Genomic DNA, 19,323 nt, shown 5'->3' on the forward strand with positions numbered 1-19,323 from the left:
GGGAGCCCGATGCGGGCTCATCCCAGGACTCTGGGATCATGACCCGAGCCGAAGGCAGACGCTTAACGACTGAGCTACCCAGGCGCCCCTTGTCTTATTCTTGATCTTAGCAGAAACTATTCATTTTTTTTCCAACGTTAGGTATGATCTTAGCTTTGGGTTTTTTATAGATGTCTTTTATCACGTTAAGTTCCCTTAGATGAATGTTTTTATCATGAAAACGTGTTCGATTTTATCAAGTGCTTTTTCTTCATTTATTGAGATGATCCTGTGGCCTTTGCCTTTTATTCTAAGAGTATGACTTCAATAAACCCAGTTGCATTCCTCAGAGAAGTCCCTCTTGGTCATGTTGTAAAATGTTTTTTCTATGTTGGATTTAGGTTGCCAGTTTTATATTGTGGATTTTTGTATTAATATTCATAAGGTATATTGGTCTGTAGTTTTCTGTACTTTTTGATGTCTTTGGTTTTGTTATTGATTGCTTTGGATTCTCAGGTGGGAAATCATTACATACAACCCTGGGCTTGGACAGGAATCCAAATAAGTCACTTCAGGCAAATGGAAATTTCTATCTAGCAGAAAAAGCGATACAGTCTTTAGAGATTCCCGCCCCCCAACCCCCCCCCCCGAGCTTCCTTCCCCTTCCTCAAACCAACTAATAAAACTTGCTTTTTATGTCCTGAACCTTATTTATAGCCTTTGGGTCATCTGTTCTCATTGTTTTGATGTACCTCTGACAAGTCAAGATGTACCCCAAGAGGGGCCCCCCTCGCTCCCCGAATAAGCACTTTTGATTTACCGCTGGTCATCAGCTCATACACGAACCGTAATTCGTCACGAGTGAAGTCAAGAACACTTTAGGGATTAATCCCAGTTGAATAAAGGTGGAACCTGAGGCACAAGAAGCAACAGACCGAGCAGGTGGGCTCAGAACTCAGCCCGCCAGAGGCACAGGCTGGGGCCAAGGTTGCAGAAGGCCCAGGAAACTTCAGTTGCTCCGGTAAGGGGATGGCAGGAGAGGACAACTTCGGCCCGGTCTCGCCGAGCCTGGCACCGCCAGCGCTGCTCGGGTAGGCACCGGGTCAGGGCGGGGCGTCGCCACACTCAGCCGGGGCGGAACCCACCGAGGTGAGCGAGCGGGGCGGTGTGCGGCGGGGAGCGCCCGGGCACCGAGACCCGGGCGAGCTAGGGCGCTTTCCGCGGGGTTTGGCTCCTGTCGCTGCCCGTCTCGTAGAACCGGCATCGCGGCGGCGGGAGCCGCGGCGCTGCGAGTCCTCCGAGCCCGGCTGCGGGGCGCGGGGCGCGGGCCGCGCCGGGAGGGGGCGCGGAGCCGGCGGCGCCCGGACGCAGACGCAGGTAAGGGCCGGCGGCCCGCAGCCCGGCCGGGCGCGCCTCCCCGAGACAGTCGCCTCCGCCGGCCTCGGAGGACCGGCCGCGGTGGCTCTGCCGGGGCTCGGCGCGCAGAGCTGGGACCGCCGGAGGGCTGGGCTGGCCTGGGCTGCGCTGGGCTGCGCTGGGCTGGCCTGGCTGCCTCCCGCCCCGGCCTCAGGTGATGCGGCCGCCGCGCTTTAACTTGCGCACGTGAGGCGCTCCGCGGAGCCCTCGGGGCGTGACTGTAGACCGCGTGGAATTACACCGGGTCTGGAAATGTGAGCCAGGGCCGTGAGATCGGGGACCAGGCTTGGGGGAGGGCCGGTGGGGGGAAGCAGGGTTCCGGTGGAGGGCAGGGAGCGGGTGGTGGGCGGCTGGGTCGGCTGTTGGACGGTCTCCAGGTCGGAGCTGAGGAACCGAGTCCCGTTTCATCTGAGAGCTTCTGGGAAGAGTCGGCACACACCCCCTTCCGTGGCCCGTGGCCTCTGCACAGAGCCACTTTCTTTTGTCTGGTCCATTTTGGTACTGGCCTTTCAGCTGCTTTTGTTGCAGCCTTGGATCCAGAGCGCACAGGGTTGGCTAGGCTGAGGTTATAAGGACGCCTTGGGCAGCGGGGTGGAGGTGAGGAGAGGGTTGGGGGCGGGGGGCTGTTGTTATTACTGCCGTATTTAACACTAACGTGTATGTATTACAGTGTTCTTTTCCGGATAGTACTCAATACTTTTGTAGCATCTAATAGTTTCAGGTGCACCCAAGACAGCATTCATTAGTTAACTTCAAAGGAGCGTTGTGTGGAAAGGTTCCTATTACCCCATTTTATAGACCAGACAGCTGAGGCACCCACGCCGAAACATGATTATATCAAAAATCAGCAGCCAGCCCTTGTGAGAGCTGTGATTAGAACTTGTCTGGCTGAGAGTTATTCTCAACCTTGAGTTATTCTCAACCTCATACAAAATGTAGGGCTCAGAGTGCCCGTCGGATACTTTTTATGTTTTGGTTAGTCATTAATTACTAACACCTCTCATTAAAATAGAGTTGCGTCCTTTCAGACTCCTGGAATAGTACCCCTAAAAAGTGAAACTTAAAAGACCAGAATCATTTCGTTGTGGAAACCCAAGTTCAGCTGCCTGTCGCCTGCCTGAAAGACCAACACTCAAGAGAGGAGTTTTGATTGGAAAGGAATATGAGCTTTCTTCAGGAGACCAGCCACCTGGGGGAGAAGGTGGCCTCTTGTCCAAAGGCCTCCCCCCTAAGTTTCTGCCTGGCCCAGAGATTTTTAAAGGGGTTTAATCAATTAAGGGAGTACAGTGTCTCTGTGACGTTTCTTGATTACTTCCAGACTTGGTGATACCAGCTACAGAGTTATCTTGGTATTTAGAGGTTGTACGAGAAGATCTGGTTCCTTGGTACCCAGGGGTGGTTGTACAAGAGTACCCTGTTCTTTCTGCAGTGGAGGGCAAGGTTTACAGATGCACAAAGGGAGATCAATAAAGTCATTTGAGTGACCTTAAGATGAAAAAAAAAACATTTTGCTAAAAGATTGCTGGGCTAATCAGAATGTTCAAGGTAGCTTCAAGCATCCTTGCTGGCCTCTGTGGCCTGGGAAAGTTCTAGTCTCTTATTCCCAAGGCCAGTGGTCTGCAGATCCCAAAGAAAGCAAATTCGTTCTATTGCAGATCAAGGGCCTTAAATCAACAAGCAAGGAGTGTGTTCACTTAAAGCAAGTTAACCCTTATGACCAGCTGGAGTGCTGTTAGAGTTTCATTTGTTGAATAGGATCACCAGAGTAGTTGTAAGGACTAAATTTGTCTTTGGTCTGTCAAATCTTTAATATCCTATATAAATATGGTGCCACTGGGAGCCTTAAATATTTATTTAATGAATAAGTAGAATGGACGAAGTGGGCGCATAGGTATTGTAGAATATTGAGCAGCAAGTTTTCTTTTCTCAACAGAAGAATTAAACATTTCAGAGAACAGGCATTTCAATAATTTCAATGAAATTTAACTTGTAATCATGTGCATCTATGTCCTTGTACTTTTTTTAACTCTCCAGAAGCAACAAAAGTTCACCAGTTTCCCTAGGGTTTGCTCTTAATGTGAGTTTGCTGATAGATCTTTTACTGCCCATATTTCTTCCTCTCTTTCATTTATATATTTGGTTTTTCAAAGTGAAGATATTTTTTCTTCTAAAATCAAGTATTTAAAAAACCAAACATCCTTTTTTTTTGATAAAATAGATTCCATTAGGATGCTTATGAGTGTATTTTAAGGTAGACACCAGCCTCTTTAATAAGTAGCTGTCATTACATCAAGCAAGAATTCTTTCAGGCAGCTATGCAGTGAATTAATAATCATTTTAATAGATCTTTGTAATATTTCATGACCCCCTTACCTCATTTAATGCCTTTTTATCAGGCAGTATAAAGCTAAAACATTTTATTTAAATTTTGCTCACTACATAGCACAAATGTTAGGGCATTATTGCCTAGACTTAATTATTGACTCGTGAAATAAACACAATTCTTTCCTTACTCATCCTTCATTCAGCCACCTGAAAAAAAGAATGATAATCTGGCCTTTCTCTTATAAGGGATATTTGGAGAATTAATGAAGTAAATATTGTTAACTACATGGAAAAAAAGATGCCCTGTGCCTGCAAAGTGTGACCATAGAGTCGTGAAACCCTGCCCCTCTCCCAAACATCTGTTAATTATTTTTTGAAAGAGAGTGGTCATTCCAAGTAAATACTTCCAAAAGTACTGCGAGTTACAATTATTTTGAATCTTTTGAAATTTCTAGTCAATTTATAAGTAACAAAAACATGCTTTTAGGATCACTTTTATAAGTACTGGTTTTTGTATTTTTTAATTTAAAAAAAAACTATATAACTGAGTTTGAACCTGTATTTTATTTACTAAACTTACCTTGATAAAATGATGTTTACGTGATTCTGAAACTCATTTCTACCTTTAAGATTTTACCATTATTAAGGATGTTTAAAAGATTTTTGAAGCTGTGAAAGCAATTTCAAAAGGGTGATTTAGAAATAGTTTTAAATAATGGCAACATTGTTAGAATAACTTTGCATCCTTCCCAGAGTGACTACTCTGAAGGGGACAGTGCCTACCTGAAGGCTAAAGTTCTGTGTCTGTGTGTATAGTTGTACATAGATATATTTATTTCTATGTGTACATTTGCATGTTTGTTAAATATTTTGAAACTAATAATTTGTATTGTACCCTAACAATTTATAGTAGTCCACAATAAAATGGGGACATAAAAATACCCACATTAAAATATCTTGTTTTGGAGCACCTGAGTGGCTCAGTCGGTTAAGCATCCGACTCTTGGCTTCCCGCTCAGGTCATGATCTCAGGGGTCTTGAGATGGAGCCCCATGATGGGACCCATGAGCACAGTTTGCAAGATTCTGTTTCTGCCCCTCCTCCTGCAGCCTGCACAAGAGCGCTTGCGCCATCTCTCTCTCTTTCTCTCTCTCTCAAATAAATAAAATCTTCAAAAAAAAATCTTGTTTTCACCCTAGTATATGATAGTGTATAAAAATAGAATCTTATTGATGAAAACTAAGTATTCTTGGTACTGTAAACATTAAGCACTTAATTAACAAGGTGTTTCATTGCTTTCTTAGATTTTGAAAAAATTTAAGGAAATGACTTCATTGGCAAATCTTTTAGAAAAGCTAGCTAAAGAAATCAGATCCATTGCTTTTTATCCTGATAAATTTCTCTGTAGCAAGCAGAAGTATTAGGGATGGTTGTATTAATAGAACTGACCTCAAATTCTACAGTCTCTCTACCTGATTAATTCACTGATGGTTTGATAGCTGGAAAACTTTAGAAACAATCAGTAGATCATTAGCACGCATTTTTAAAGCCGCTTCAAAGCATCCCCTCATAAAATTGCTGAGATAAGCATGAGAGTTACTCTGAATGAGAATTGCTTGTCCTATTTAGAAGCCTATTAACAAATCTATCCACGGGGCCAGACTTGGAGTATGGACCAGTGTAGCCAGCTTTTAATGACTAGTATAGACAGGTGGGCCAATGATAGAATGAGTAAACTGAGGACTGTTTACTTAAAGTTTCTTTAATAGAGATAGAAATTAAAACTGAGGTATATTTTTCTGGCCATCTTCTCTTTGAATTTTTGGTTTTAAGGCAGCAACTATTCTTTCTCAGACTACTTGTCTTTAGGAGAATATATAAGTTGTATGATAAATATTTATATAGCTACACTTGTCTGACTTAAAACCAGCTAAGGCTGTATAGTCCTAAATAAAGCTTTCTCTCTCCTAGTCGGGCATTATACTGTTTGCTTACCAAACAGCCATATCCTTTCCCAACTTAGTGTTTTGGCTTATATTATTTTCCTTGCTCAGAGTACTCATTTCTCTCCACTCTGCTTGACCAGTGCTCTCTAAATCCTCTCTATCCTCTAAGACCAGCTGTAATACCACTGTTTTCCACAAAGCTTTCCCTGACTCCCTAATTCTTGTTTTTAGTTTACCAAGTAGTTCTATGTGTTGGTTACTTTCTGTGTTTTTTATTATTTCATTTACTTTGTCCTTGAACTTGTTCTCCACCTAGATTTTTTTCCTCAAGGGCACAAGACATACCTTAAATACATATTTTTTTCTGAATCATGTGCATCGACTAGAACACTGGATAATAGCAGGGTGTATCAGCTTACAACATTAGATCTATGAAATAAATTTATTAATCAGATACTCAGGCACAGTGTCTTCATGCTTCATAATTATATCAGTTACTGTTCTAGTAGAAAATAGATTGCAGTCTCAAATAGGGTAATGGAGAAGAGTTTAACTTGAAAGAGTTTAACTTGAAATGCCTGCATTAAAAGAAACGAACAGTGGATGGTGAAGCATCCCAGGACTAGCAGCAGTGAGAGCCATTATCGTGTGTAGGCCTGAACGGATATAAGAAGGGAACCATGACTAAAACACAAAGAGGGTAGCTATGTGGAAAAGGCTGTCTAGCTACAGCTCTGGCCTTTCTGTGATCAGGCAGGGAAGGAGCTGCGGAAATAAATAACCCAGCTTCACTCTCTTGCAGTCCTGTGATGTCCTGTTTTTTTCTCGTCTAATTTAGTTACTAACATGCAAGAACACTTTATTTACGAATAATCCATTTCATTTGAACCACTATGTTTTTCTTCCCCCTTATGGTGTTAGATGGTATGGTATTATTATACATACCTTCTCAGTTACTTATTTTTTCATACTTTATGTTTTGCTTGTACAGTGCACAGGAGACATAGAACTGTCTGCGTGTCATTGGCAAATCTGTTACCTTCACCATTTCAACCATGTGACTTGTCTAAATCAATCAAGGTTGCTCATTTTTCTCTTTGTGCCATTTTGATAGATCAGTGGTTTTCAGCCTTAGTGTATGTGGTTCTCAATGCAATGATTCTGATGCAAGCAGGTTTAGGATAAGGCTTGAGCATCTGTTTGTTTATTGAGCATCTGTTCTTTTAAAAAATATTTAGATATTTCAGATATACAACACATGAGAAGCACTAGCAAAGGTAATCACTTTGACCCAAAGGTTATGGTTGTAGCCCCTTTTCTCCTCATTGTATATATAGCACTGTGCATAAGGCTCAAATGCAATTCTAATATTGATTTATGTACTCTTGAAAGCAAAATAAGTGTTTTAGATATTTAACATTGAGAAATGCTTATGATACAGAATGCAAAGTATTTGATTTCCATGTTATTAATAAAAAATTTGAAGTTTAGAAAAATTACACATTTCAAATAAACAATACAGTGAACCCTCATGTTCTCATTACTTAGACATATAAAAATTAACATTTTATTATTTTTTCTGATTTTTTTAAACGGTAAGATTTAAGCCCTCTTAGACTCCTTCTCAGTGGTTACCATTATCCTAAACTTGGTGTCTTTTATTCCCATTGATGTGTTTAAACTTAGGCTACCTCAGCATCTATCTGTAAAGAAGATAGAACATTGTTGCACATGCCTTGAAAGTTTTTGTGACTGTTACTATGTTGTGTCATTCTTTAACGAGTATATTTCTGTAGCCTTTTTTCCTTATTTAATGTAATTTAGAAATTTTTCTAGATCATGTACCTTTAGTTTGCTTTTATTGCTATACAGTATTAAATTGTATCAATGAACAAAAATTTGTCAAATCTATTGTACAGTGTTGCTAACATGGGATGTTCCTATATATTTTTTATGTACATAAGAACCTAGATGTAAAACTGAAAATCAGTAGATAAACATTCTCTCTTACCAAATTTTGCTAAGTTGCTTTCCAAAATGCTTGTGCCTAGTTGTACTTCCCCATAGAAGTTTATGAGACTCTTGAAGTTGCTTCATATCGTTTTTACATGGGATATTGTCAGACATTTAAATTTTCCCCAATGTAATGGTCGTGAAATGGTATCTTATTTTAATTTTAACTTTCCTGATTTGGGTGAAATTGAACACGTTCCATATGATTGCTAGCCATTTGCATTTCCTCTTCTAGAAATAGTGTTTTCCTAAGTTTTGCAGCTTTTTACCTTACTTATATAAATTGTATCTAGATAAGAAGTAAACATGCCAAAAACTTAACACTGGAATATGCATAAAATTATTAATCTTTTAACAAGTTGTACAAAAGTTTCCCAGTTCAAAAGTGGTATCTGAATAGCAGCCTCCAGTGTAGTTTTTTCTCATTTTTATTAAGTTCCTATGAAGTAGAGTAAAATGAAAACACGACATAAAGCAAAATAAAACAAAAAAACTCATAGAACACAAAAACTAGGAGGAAGTGACCTTAGGAAACAGATTGTCCTCTGCTAAGAAGAATTTCCCTACATTAGAACCTTCATTCCCTATGCCACCCTTGCCTATTGATACAGACTGCCTGATGAATACAGACTAAGAGGCTTCTTTCTGTCCTTCAGTCAATTCCCTCAGGTGGGTAGGTCCTTTACCAACTGGCAAACTGGGAAGACATCCCTCTCAACCTCTCAGATACTGCTCTGAAACTCCTAGATGTTCTTTCACTTTCTGTGTTTGACGCAAATTTCAGCAAATGCACAGGTGGGATTGTAGGGGGTTTGTGGTGGATGCCACAGAGCATTTGCAGAGCTGAAATGCAAAGAAGCCTGTTGATAGTATTTGGCAGCAATTGCAGTTTGTACCTATTTTCATGGGTCCTGTCAGTTTCTCTCCCAGGGAAATGGATAGGTGATAAAGGGCGGTGCATGATGCCCCCTCTGAAGAACCGAAGAGAGAAAAGGGAACCAATTGGTGGAAGCCTGCTAGAGATAGGGAAACCAGATTGAGCGCTTTGTGTATCAGCAAGCTCTGCCACCATAGATCTGAGTCGGTGGGCAGAAGAGTGACCACGGTAATTTTTTTACTTTGTCTGTTTCACACCAAGTCTAGTCAGGCCTTCCTGTGATTCATTCCTAAAATGAAATCTCTGAAATACTGTGGAACAAAGGAAGATTGATTATTAAAAGGCATTGTGATATAACATTAATTTCAAAGGCTTGATAGGTAGTAGTTGAGTGAATACTATGTTTTGTATCCAGAGTATTCAATTTATGCTTCAGGGGTTCTGCAAATAGTGAAATATTTAAGCTCTTCTCTTCTTTTGTCAAGTTGATATTTGGGAATCCCTTTCAAGATTTTGTATGAGGGCAAAAGTGCCACTGCTGCTTTCTTAAATACTGGTATTCTTAAAAGAAATGTCATAAATCGAATCAGTTTCATTAGGAAATCTTACTGATCATCATTAAACATTTTGTTGAGAAATTATGGATGTTAGAGGTACTGAATCATGCGTAACTGCTCAGAATGTGGGATAAATTAGTTTATCACAGGTGCAGAAAGACTTAAAGGCAAGCTAACCTATACATTCTTCCGTAGCCTCTGAGGGCCTCAGGGAAGGGGAGGACAGAAAGAACAACTATGCAGCATGTCTGTTTTAGGATTATCATAGGCCTCGTCTTCTTAGTTCAGAGCATCACTGAATTTCAGAGCAATCCATGATGAAGGATTGTCTCTGTAGAACAGCAGGTTCTGCGTAGACAAGCATTTGCTTGCCAGACAGTGGTAAATGGGAGAATAAATGATGGTCCATTAGGTATGTCGTGATGTAAAGTATGCAAAAATGCAAATGTTAAAAGCAAAAAAGTACCAATATCCAGATGGTAAGCTAGGAGTGTGTGCAGTTTTTGTAGGCTCTGTTGATTTACTGGACCCTGTTTTATTGTTAGAATGGTTAAAGGAGAGTGCTTCCGATGCCACCCAAAAGCTGATCAAGACTGAAAATAGATCTTGATGCTTGTTGTAACTAGTTACCGCTTCCATGCCTTACCTTCTGCCCTTCTTAACTGTAGTCATCTAAGATGCCAGCAGGAGGGGGGGTGGGGGTGGACAGCCAGTGATGTTTTTGCCTTCTCTGTTCCAGTAAATAGCTTAACAGAGAGCACTTTGCACCCCCATCCCAACTTTAAACTGTGAGGGCTTCAATCCACTTCACTCCTCTTATCCTTATAACTCTTAAGACTCAAGAAATTAAGAACTTTGTCCTCACAAAGTGGTGAGAATAGTTTAGGAAGTTACTTAAGTTCTCTAGGCCTCAGTTTACTTATCTATAAAATGAAGTTAACAATTCTAACTTCACAGGAATGTCCTGATGATTAAAGGAGCTAATGCCGTTAAATAAGTACTGTCCTCAAAAAATACTAGCTAGTATTTAAAATAATATCAACCCTTTGACTTCATGTTGTATATATAGAGATTTTAGTTTAAAAATATAAAGAACGTATCTCTTTCTGGCCCTTTGCTAATTAAAAAGAGAAAAAGTCTAGTTTTCTGATGGATTGCTCCATAGAGGTTTATAAATAATTTGAATACATCCAGTAACACACAGTCCTCAAACCACATATGATGTCATGCAACTCAGACAGTCTTCTAAGATGGAGCCTCTAAAACGTCAATCTCTATAACAGCTTTATGAGGCTGAGACCAGCTTCCTTTGGTGGTGTTTGCGAGAGTTCCCTGGTGATGCCAATAAATTGTGCCTTGACTTTAAGCAAAGTAAGGAAGTGCTTTTTTTTTTCTTTTTTTTTGGTCTTGCCTCTGCTTACTTGCTTACTCAGTCAACTGATTGGTGCCCCACACTGTGTCAGCACTATAGTAGATTGAACTGTCAAAGAGCTTGCAACTCAGCAAGGAAGATTGACATGGAACAAGTAATTAAAAGTGTGATGAATGTTCTGAGGGAGAACTAGAAAGGTCTTCAGTGGAAAATAATAGTTTATTATGCCCACCCCCTCAGAAAGGGGTATTTAAGCTGAGACTTGAAGGATATGGAGGTACTCCCTAGAGGCTACAGGTAAGCTTTCCAGGGATCCAGTGATTGGAGGAGGAGGAGGGAGCCAGTAGAGTGGAGGATCTGGAAAAGGCTGGACGCTGGACTATAGGGCAGACGGGCCAGAGCATGGGCAGCAGCCTGGTCAGCAGAGCACTAGGAAGCCTCTGAAGGAAGCAGGAGAGTAATGATTGGTTTTGCATTTTCAACAGACTCTTCTTTCAGTGTAGAGAATTAAAATGTTTCAGATTTTCCTAAAGTAAAATTTTGGTGCCTAGAACCATAATTTCTGGCCTAGAATTTTTGAGGCCGCACATTTATTTGCTTATTGTTTATAGAGTGTATAGAATGAAATGTCTTCCTTTCTCCACATTTCTCCCTTAGTCTGTTAGAGAAATTCCATTCTACCCTTCTCATTTTTTTTAAAGATTAGAGAGAGAGAGAGCACATGCATGAGTTGGGGAGGGGCAAAGGGCGACCGAGAAGGACAAGCAGATCACAGAAGCCAATATGGGGCTTGATCCCAGGACCCTGGGAATATGACATGAGCCGAAATCAAGAGCCAGACGCGAAATTGACTGCGCCACCCAGGCTCCCCTCCATTCTGTCTTTTTGAAAAAAACTGGCAAGCAAGCTTTTGCCCTCAATCCACCTTAATCCTCTTCCCTCACCTTCCTTTCAGGATTTTCAAGTTTTCAGAACAAATTCTAAGACTCATGACTATAACTCTGAGTGACATTGCTAAATAACAGGAATAAGTAGTTTTTCTTGGAGTAGTTAACTGAAGGAAAGGCTACCAGTTGTGATAACCTGAAAACCTATGCTACAGATACCTAGAACTTGTCTAGAAATATTTGACTATGTATCATGTAGATTCATAGATGAAATTGTAACAAAGTAAAAGAAAGCGGAACCAAAAAGAACACAGGTGGGGAGAGCTTGGAAAGTAGACACATGACAGAAACTGTCCTTGCTCCTAGGGTGAGGTCGCCTAGGCTCACTGACCTAGGGGCTTGTTGTTTCTTTTATTTTGTTTTTAATACTCCTACTGATCCAGGAGACCAGAATCCTTGGGTATATATGAGGGCAGGGAGTTGGCAAAGGAAAAATCCCTGTAAATCCAGGACTTAGAAAGGGCAACATTCTCAGTATAACAGTAGATAAGAAAAAAAACATTGTCTGCTGACACAGAGCGATTAGACCGAAGTCTATATTGGCCTAGTCTCTGAGCAGAACACAGAGAAGAGTCTCATCTAAAAATTTAATTTATAAAAAATTTCAAACATACACAGAAGTAGAGAGAATGGCATAAGGAATCCTCATGTATTCATCAGCCAGCTTCAATAGCTATTATTCTTTCATTTTTCTTTTTCCTACATTATATCATTTGTTTCTACATTATATAGTTTTGCCTGTGAATAATGAAAGTTACCGTATTTATCTCTAGCCTGAGGACCTTTAAAAAAAATAACAGTGTTATATTATCACGTCCACAAGGTTAACCATTTTTAGTATCATCCAATACCTAGTTAATGTGTAATTTTCCCCATTTGTATCAAAAACATATTTTTTAGAGTTGATTTCTTTGAATCAGGATTGAAACATGGTCTACACATTGCATTTGACTGATATAGCTCTTAAGTTTCTCCTCCCTCTTAAAAATTCATTTGTTTGTTGAAAAAAAAAAAACAAGTCATTTGTAGAATTTTTCACATTCTGTATACGGCCAGTTGTATGCTTATGGTGTCATTTAACATGTTCCCTTATTCTTCATTTAGTAAAGAAAATGGTTCTCAGATTTAGCGGCTTGCTTGATTTGATGACGGTTAATTTTTTTTTTAAAGAATATAGATGGTGCTGAATACTTTTAATTGCATTATATGAGGAGGTGCATGGTGTTTGTTGTTATGGGATGAAATGTGTCCTTGCAAATTAATATGTTGAAGCGCTAATTCTCAGTATCTCAGAATGTGACTGTGTTTGGAGATAAAGCCTTTAAAGAGGGGCTTAAGTTAGAATGAGGCTGTTTGGTAGGCCTTTATCCAATCTTAACTGGTGTCCTTATAGGCAGAGGAAATTTGGATTCACAAAAAGACATCAGGATGGGTGCCTCCAGAGACCGTATGAAGATCCATGAGAAGGAAGCCATCTAAAACCCAAAGAGAAAAAACTCAGAGGAAACCAGTCCTGATGGTCCCTTGATTTTAGACCTCTAGCTTCCAGAACTGTGAGAAAAATTTCTGTTAAAGCCATCCAGTCTATGGTACTTCGTTATGGTAGCCCTAGCAAACTAATACAGTTGTCCTGTATTCGCTTATGGTTGTTTAGTTATGATGTTAGGGTTGAGTTCATGTGGTACAGCCTTATACATACATTGTAAAATGTTCTTTTCCCTAAATCTGTCATTTTATTAGAGGTTGAAAAATGGTGATTGTATTAATCATCCTACATTTATTAGCATGATGCCTCGTGAGTTTTTCCTCGTTAACTATTTGGTTACCCTAAAATAGTTTGTATAGCAAAGGAAGAATAAGTGCTTATTTGATTCTTTCCCTTTATCCATTTTCAGATTCTCATGTCGTCTAAATCACCTGAGAAGCCTTAACTTCTAGATTTTAGGTCTCGAATTTATACTACCAGAATGAGCCAGGGACCCCCAAACTGAGAAACTTCCCTGAAGAGTATTCTTGTGCTGGCAATGTCCCTTAAGCACCTGTTTAGTGTGAAACTGTTCTTTCTGGAGAGACAGGTCCACAAACAGGGCCCTATATTTGTCTCATGGTAGAGTTTATATTCCAAGATAATAAAACTCAGAAGGAACTGAGTGAGAATGAGGGGTCAGTATTTGGTTGTTTTTCATACTTAAGGCTTTAAGTAGATCTTAAGTATTTTCTGGCTTTCGAGAACCATCCCACATTTAAATCTGCTCAGACATTCTTTACAAGTCCAGATTCCTGAATCCAGCTGTGTACTTAATAGTTATATTTGAAAGTCAAGGGGCACCTGGGTGGCTCAGTCGGTTAAGCATCTGCCTTCAGCTCAGGTCATGATCCCAGGGTGCTGGGATCGAGCCTCACATCAGGCTGCCTGCTTCTCCCTTCCACTCTGCCTACTTGTGCTCTCTAGCTCTCTGTCAAGTAAATAAATAAAATCTTTAAAAAAAAAAAAAAAGTCAAATAGGCCTCTCAAATTTAATATATCCTAAACTGAACTCCTGATCTACCCTCCTGTTGCACCTGCATCCTTCCCCATATCAGTTGATGGCAGTTCCATCCTTAGAGTTGCTCATGCTAAAAAATTTGGAGCTATGCTTGATTCTTCTCTTAGACCCTATGTTCAGTCTGTCTGGAAATCCTGTTTGCTCTATCTACAATGTATATCCAGAATTTGACCGTTATTTACTACCACCACCACTACCACCCTGATCAGAGTCTTGTCTTTTGGCTGGATTACTGCAGCAGTGTTTTTCCATTATAATGGCATGTATCTGGTAGAAGAGGTAATGGATAGTTTTAATAACCATATTTCTGCTTTATACTTAGAATTTTATCTAAAACTTGGGGTGCCTGGGTGGCTCAGTCAGTTGTGTCTGCCTTTGGCTCAGGTCATGATCTCGGGGTCCTGGGATCGAGCCCCTCATCAGGCTCCCTGCTCAGCGGGGGAGTCTGTTTCTCCCTCTCCCTCTGCCCTGCCCCCTACTCGTGCTGTCTTTCTCTCCCTCTGTCTCAAACAAATAAAACCTTTTTTTAAAAAAGAATTTTATCTAAAACTAAATCTTACACCTTTTTCTGGGAGCTTACAGTTTATAGGAAGAAACAAATGTATGCGTTAGTGTCATACCTGCTGTGCAGTGACTTGAGTATTAATCAGAGGCTTAAGTAACTCATGAACTATTCAGAGGTAAAGACTGCTCAGGAAAGAGCAAGCAGTAAAATACCAGGAGCTGTAAACCCTTTCGGGGGGAAGATGATGAGATAATTAAGTAAAATAAGCCCAAAGTTTTTGGCTTCCAGGTCAGTGCTTTATCCATTGGGACATAGCTACTTTTTTTTTTTTTTTTTGGTCTCAGTTATCTAGCAGTCTTTCACAGTAACCTAGTATATAGCTGCCTCTGTAGCTAACAAAAAGCCTCTCTGTATAACTGTTCCTTTTGCCTAGAGGAAAAATGGATTTTGAAGCCAGGTCCGTGTACTTGTCTTTGCTCCCATTTTCTCATCTGAATCACTTCTTGGCTGTGGATACTTGACCCATCAAAAATAATATAGCCACCCAATAAAAGCATGGCAAGTTAGACAACTACTTAGTACCACCTTTTGATTAAGACCATGACTCACATCATATTAAAATATTTCACATAAAGTAAATCCCTTATAGTCTGAGGGATTTTTTTACTTTTCTTTTTTTTCTAAGAAATCAGTCTGAGAAACATTTGGGGAGATAAGCCTCCATTTAACCTCAGGATCAATTCTTTATTGAGATGTTTCCCTCCCAGAACCCTGATGATTTTGTGTATGCTCTCCCACCCAACTGGCTTAGAACCCCTCTCAACTTCTCATATGTGTTCATAGTACATGTATGTGTTATTCTTCGTATTCCCTGAAAAAGTAGTAGGTGCTTGGCAAATACTTATTGAATGAATGAATATCTGTAGCTTCAAAGCTTAATTTTAAATTAATTAAATTTTAATTTAATTAAATTAATCCTGATTTTATTTTCATCTTCCTACTGTCTCTTCCAGTTAGGAATATTATTGGGAGTTTTATTTAAAATACATTAGACATATTTTAGATTGCTCAAAAATTCCCAAAATGACTAAAGCTATTCCTTGAACAAAAAATGGCAGACTTACTTAACAATGGTGATTTCTAATATTTACATGTGAATACAAAAATACACCATTTATTTGTAAAGTGTATCTTGCTTTCCTTACAGTTCTGTTAAATTACAGTATGTAATTTCTACCTTTTCTCATATTTTCTCCTTAGAAAGTAGCGTGAAGAAATTAGTGAATATATGTGTCCCACACACTATTATTTTCATTCATCTTTAGAACATCATTTCATTCCTTTTTTAATTTTTTTTGACACACAGAAAGAGGGCATGTGCATGTGTGCACATGAGCGGGAGGAGTGGGGGCAGAGGGAGAGGGAGAGAGACTCTTAAGCAGGTTCCACGCCCAGCACAGAGCCAGTCGGAGCTCAATCTCATGACCCTGAGATCATGACCTGAGTTGAAATCAAGAGTCATAGGCTTACCTGACTGAGCCACCCAAGTGCCCCAAATTCATTCTTTCTTTTACCAAAGAATGGTAGCAGTTAAAATGGGCAAGATTAATCAAAATACAAGTTACAAAATGTCAATGTCTGTGCTTCTTCGATGATTTTTTTTTTTTTAACAATTCTTAAAAGTGTGACTTGTATTGAAAAACTGCAGTGAGCATTCAAGGCTGATTGAGGTATGTTTGTGAGAGAAAGAAAAGGAAAAAGGAGGAATTTAAAAGAATAAAGAGGTGGTATTACATTGTAGTATGTAGCTTAAGAAGTTAACAGGAGAAGGTAGGAAGTAACTGGTAGCTACTACAGGATCAAATTCATATTACCTTTTCTCCTTAAAATTGAATATGCTTTGCATCATGCCTAGGAGTTCAGCATTTCCAGGGGAGGTAGAAGAGAGGATGGGTGAGAGGTAAGTAGATGGAGATGAGGTAGTGTGAACTACTCAATACTTGGTTATCAACAAAAGTTGGGTGCTTTTCAAGTAAAATGTTTCTGGATGTGAATACCAAAGTATATGCCGCACCATTTAAATAAAGCTGTTGAAGTTGACTTTATCACATTTGAATCCAGAAGTGTGTAACATCAACAGTTACTGAAGAAGACTGAGTGCTCTCTCTGTGATTTGTGACTTAGATATTTTTAGAATTAATAATTTGCTGGCTCTGATTGCCATTTTAGTCTCTATAGCTACTAAGTCTAGAATTGCAGGATTGGCAGTTTAGAAATCACCCAATTCAGTCCCTTACTTGTACTTATATGGGATCTGATACCCTTGAGAGAGACTGAAAACTAATGGAAGAGGAACGCTGAATTGTAAGCTAGCTTTCACTAAATAACGTGTGTTCTAGAAATAACTACTAAGCCACATAAGGCATATAAATTCCATAGGAATCTAGTCGTATCTGTAAGACCCCTTTTTAATTTCTGCTTAACATAAGGTTACTTTTGGGTCTTGATGTGTTATTATACAGGTCACAAACAAATGTAGTGACTGTTTATTACTTTGAAAACTAAGTCATTTATATTTTTGTAACTTTTTACTGACAATTGATTACAGTGTTATTGATACTTCTTTACTTTGGCTTGCTTGGATTTGGGCACATTTTATTCTTCTGTGTTGACAACACACATCAAGATCGACCATCAGCAAGGGGAGCCGACCTGGCATCAGTGAACAAAATAATATCTGTGCAGGCTATTTTCATTAGATTTACTACATCAGATGTCCTATTCATGTTCACAATCATGGTTCCAAAGCCCACTTCTGTGAAATAGTTGTGGATTACTTCTGGGGTTACTGTGTCCTATATAACAATGAAATTTCTCTTTCATTAAGAACATTCTGCTTTTTATATTACAAAAGGAATAATCCTTCTCATTTTATGGAGACATAATGTACCAAACACTTCCAGTATACAACCTTTAGCTGACAAACTATGCCTTAGTCTAAAAGCTGAAAATACACCATGATGCTTTTAAGCAAAAAAAATCATATACATATTTTAAATTTAAACCCCCAGAAGGTATGACCAGTGTGTTCCTTAACCAGTAGTGGAATATACCTATTTTGCAAGTCATTTTCTCTGATTTTAGTAGTCATTCTCTAAAAAAATCCTGCCAGACATCAGTACATTTTTATTAACTTCATATATATAGGAAAGATATATATATATATATCATATATATACTTATATATGATATATATATATATATACACACACATATATATGAACTACTTGATGCCTGGGTGGCTCACTGGGTTAAGTGTCTGCCTTCAGCTCAGGCTATGATCCCAGGGTCCTGGGATCAAGCCCTACGTCTGGCTCCCTGCTCAGTGGGGAGTCTGCTTCTCCCTCTCCCTCTGTCCCACCCCTGCTCATGCTCTCTCCTCCTCTCTCAAATCAATAAATAAAATCCTTTTTTAAAAAAAATAAATACTCAAATTTCTTTTAATAGAAATTTTTTACTGCTGTCATCATTGCAACAGAGTTAAGACTGACTGTCTCTATTTATTTATTTTTCCTCCATGTAATCATTCCTTTATAAGAGCTAATGTCTGTTTTGGTTGTACATTAAAGAGGAATCCTATCTCATCAGCAGAAAATAGACTCCCACTGTCATATTTATCTATGGCCTACTGCTTCCAAGCCAGTCTTGAGCAGATATGAGAGATATAGATGCCTCATCATTTAGATAACATAATAGCAACATGATACTGAGTTAACATGGTATTGAGAGTTGAGGTTGACATCAACTCTTACTGTAGTATAGTTTCATTAGTTTTTTCTTAAAAAAAAAAGAAATGCTATTTGCTCTGAGATGGTTTGAATTGGCTAAATCAGTTTAGGGTTTTATTTTCTAATTTCGTATGTATTACTCGTATCACATTTTTACCAATTTTACGTCCTTTGGTTCTAATATTTAAGAAATTCATAAATAATTGATAAGGGACCTGTACATTCTTTGGCCGTATTTCTTTCTTTTTCACTAACAGATAACTTTTGCCTTTTGAGGAATTATGAACTAAGTATTTTTTTCTTTTATGCCAGAACTTTTATTTTACACATTCTTTAACAGGAAACACAATAAAACATGAGCATTCTAATAATGTGAAAGTTGAGAAAATTGGCTTGGTATCTCTAGGTACTATTATGGACTGAACTGTCTCCCCGCCCCCATATCCATATGTTGAAGCCCTAACCCCTAATGTAACTTTATTTGGAGTAAGGGCCTTTAAGGAGGTAATTAAGGTTAAAGGAGGTCATAGGATCGGGCCCTAATCCAATAGGTATGTTGTCTAATTCCTCCAAAAAGAGAATGCCTTTGCATCTAATTAGCTTTCTCTACAAACACAGAGAATAGAGATGAGATACCAGCAGAGACACTGCCAGTTTGAACTGAAGGGGACAGAGGGAAGAAAGGCTTTTAAATTTATGGGATCCTATAAAACAGGACAAGAGAGCTACCCAGCTGTGAGCATATCTTATCCTTCAAGAAAAGGGAAGAATGACCCTGAGGGTAACTGAGATCAGCAGGATGGCCACTGCCTTTGCAGGCCCTGAGTACACAGGCCCGGGGGCCAAGGCTATGCCCTCCTGAGTTTCATAGTGTGGGGCCTCCTGTGTAGTTTCGTCTGGCCAGGCTGTCATTGCCCATAGCTTCGGGGGCAAGACTGCCTCCTGTGGTCAAGGTACCGAGCCACCTGTGCAGTGGACAGAAGACAAAACCACCACCTCGGTGGGCCCTCAAGGGCAGAGCAGTGAGCGCAAGAAAATTATTTTTGAGCCTT

The 19,323-nt window shown here is 39.5% G+C and overlaps 1 protein-coding gene across 1 annotated transcript in view; it reads left to right on the forward strand.

Moving 5' to 3' along the window:
- The first annotated feature begins 1,305 nt into the window (after window positions 1-1,305).
- Window positions 1,306-19,323, forward strand: part of RNF180 (ring finger protein 180) — a 187,226-nt gene continuing 169,208 nt past the window's right edge. The window contains exon 1 of the mRNA XM_035014508.1: window positions 1,306-1,356. The gene's annotated coding sequence lies outside the window, so the exon portion shown is untranslated. The remainder of the gene's footprint in view (window positions 1,357-19,323) is intronic.

Source organism: Mirounga leonina, unplaced genomic scaffold, assembly GCF_011800145.1.
Source record: "Mirounga leonina isolate KUSES-001 unplaced genomic scaffold, KU_Mleo_1.0 Mir_168, whole genome shotgun sequence".
Taxonomy (NCBI): domain Eukaryota; kingdom Metazoa; phylum Chordata; class Mammalia; order Carnivora; family Phocidae; genus Mirounga; species Mirounga leonina.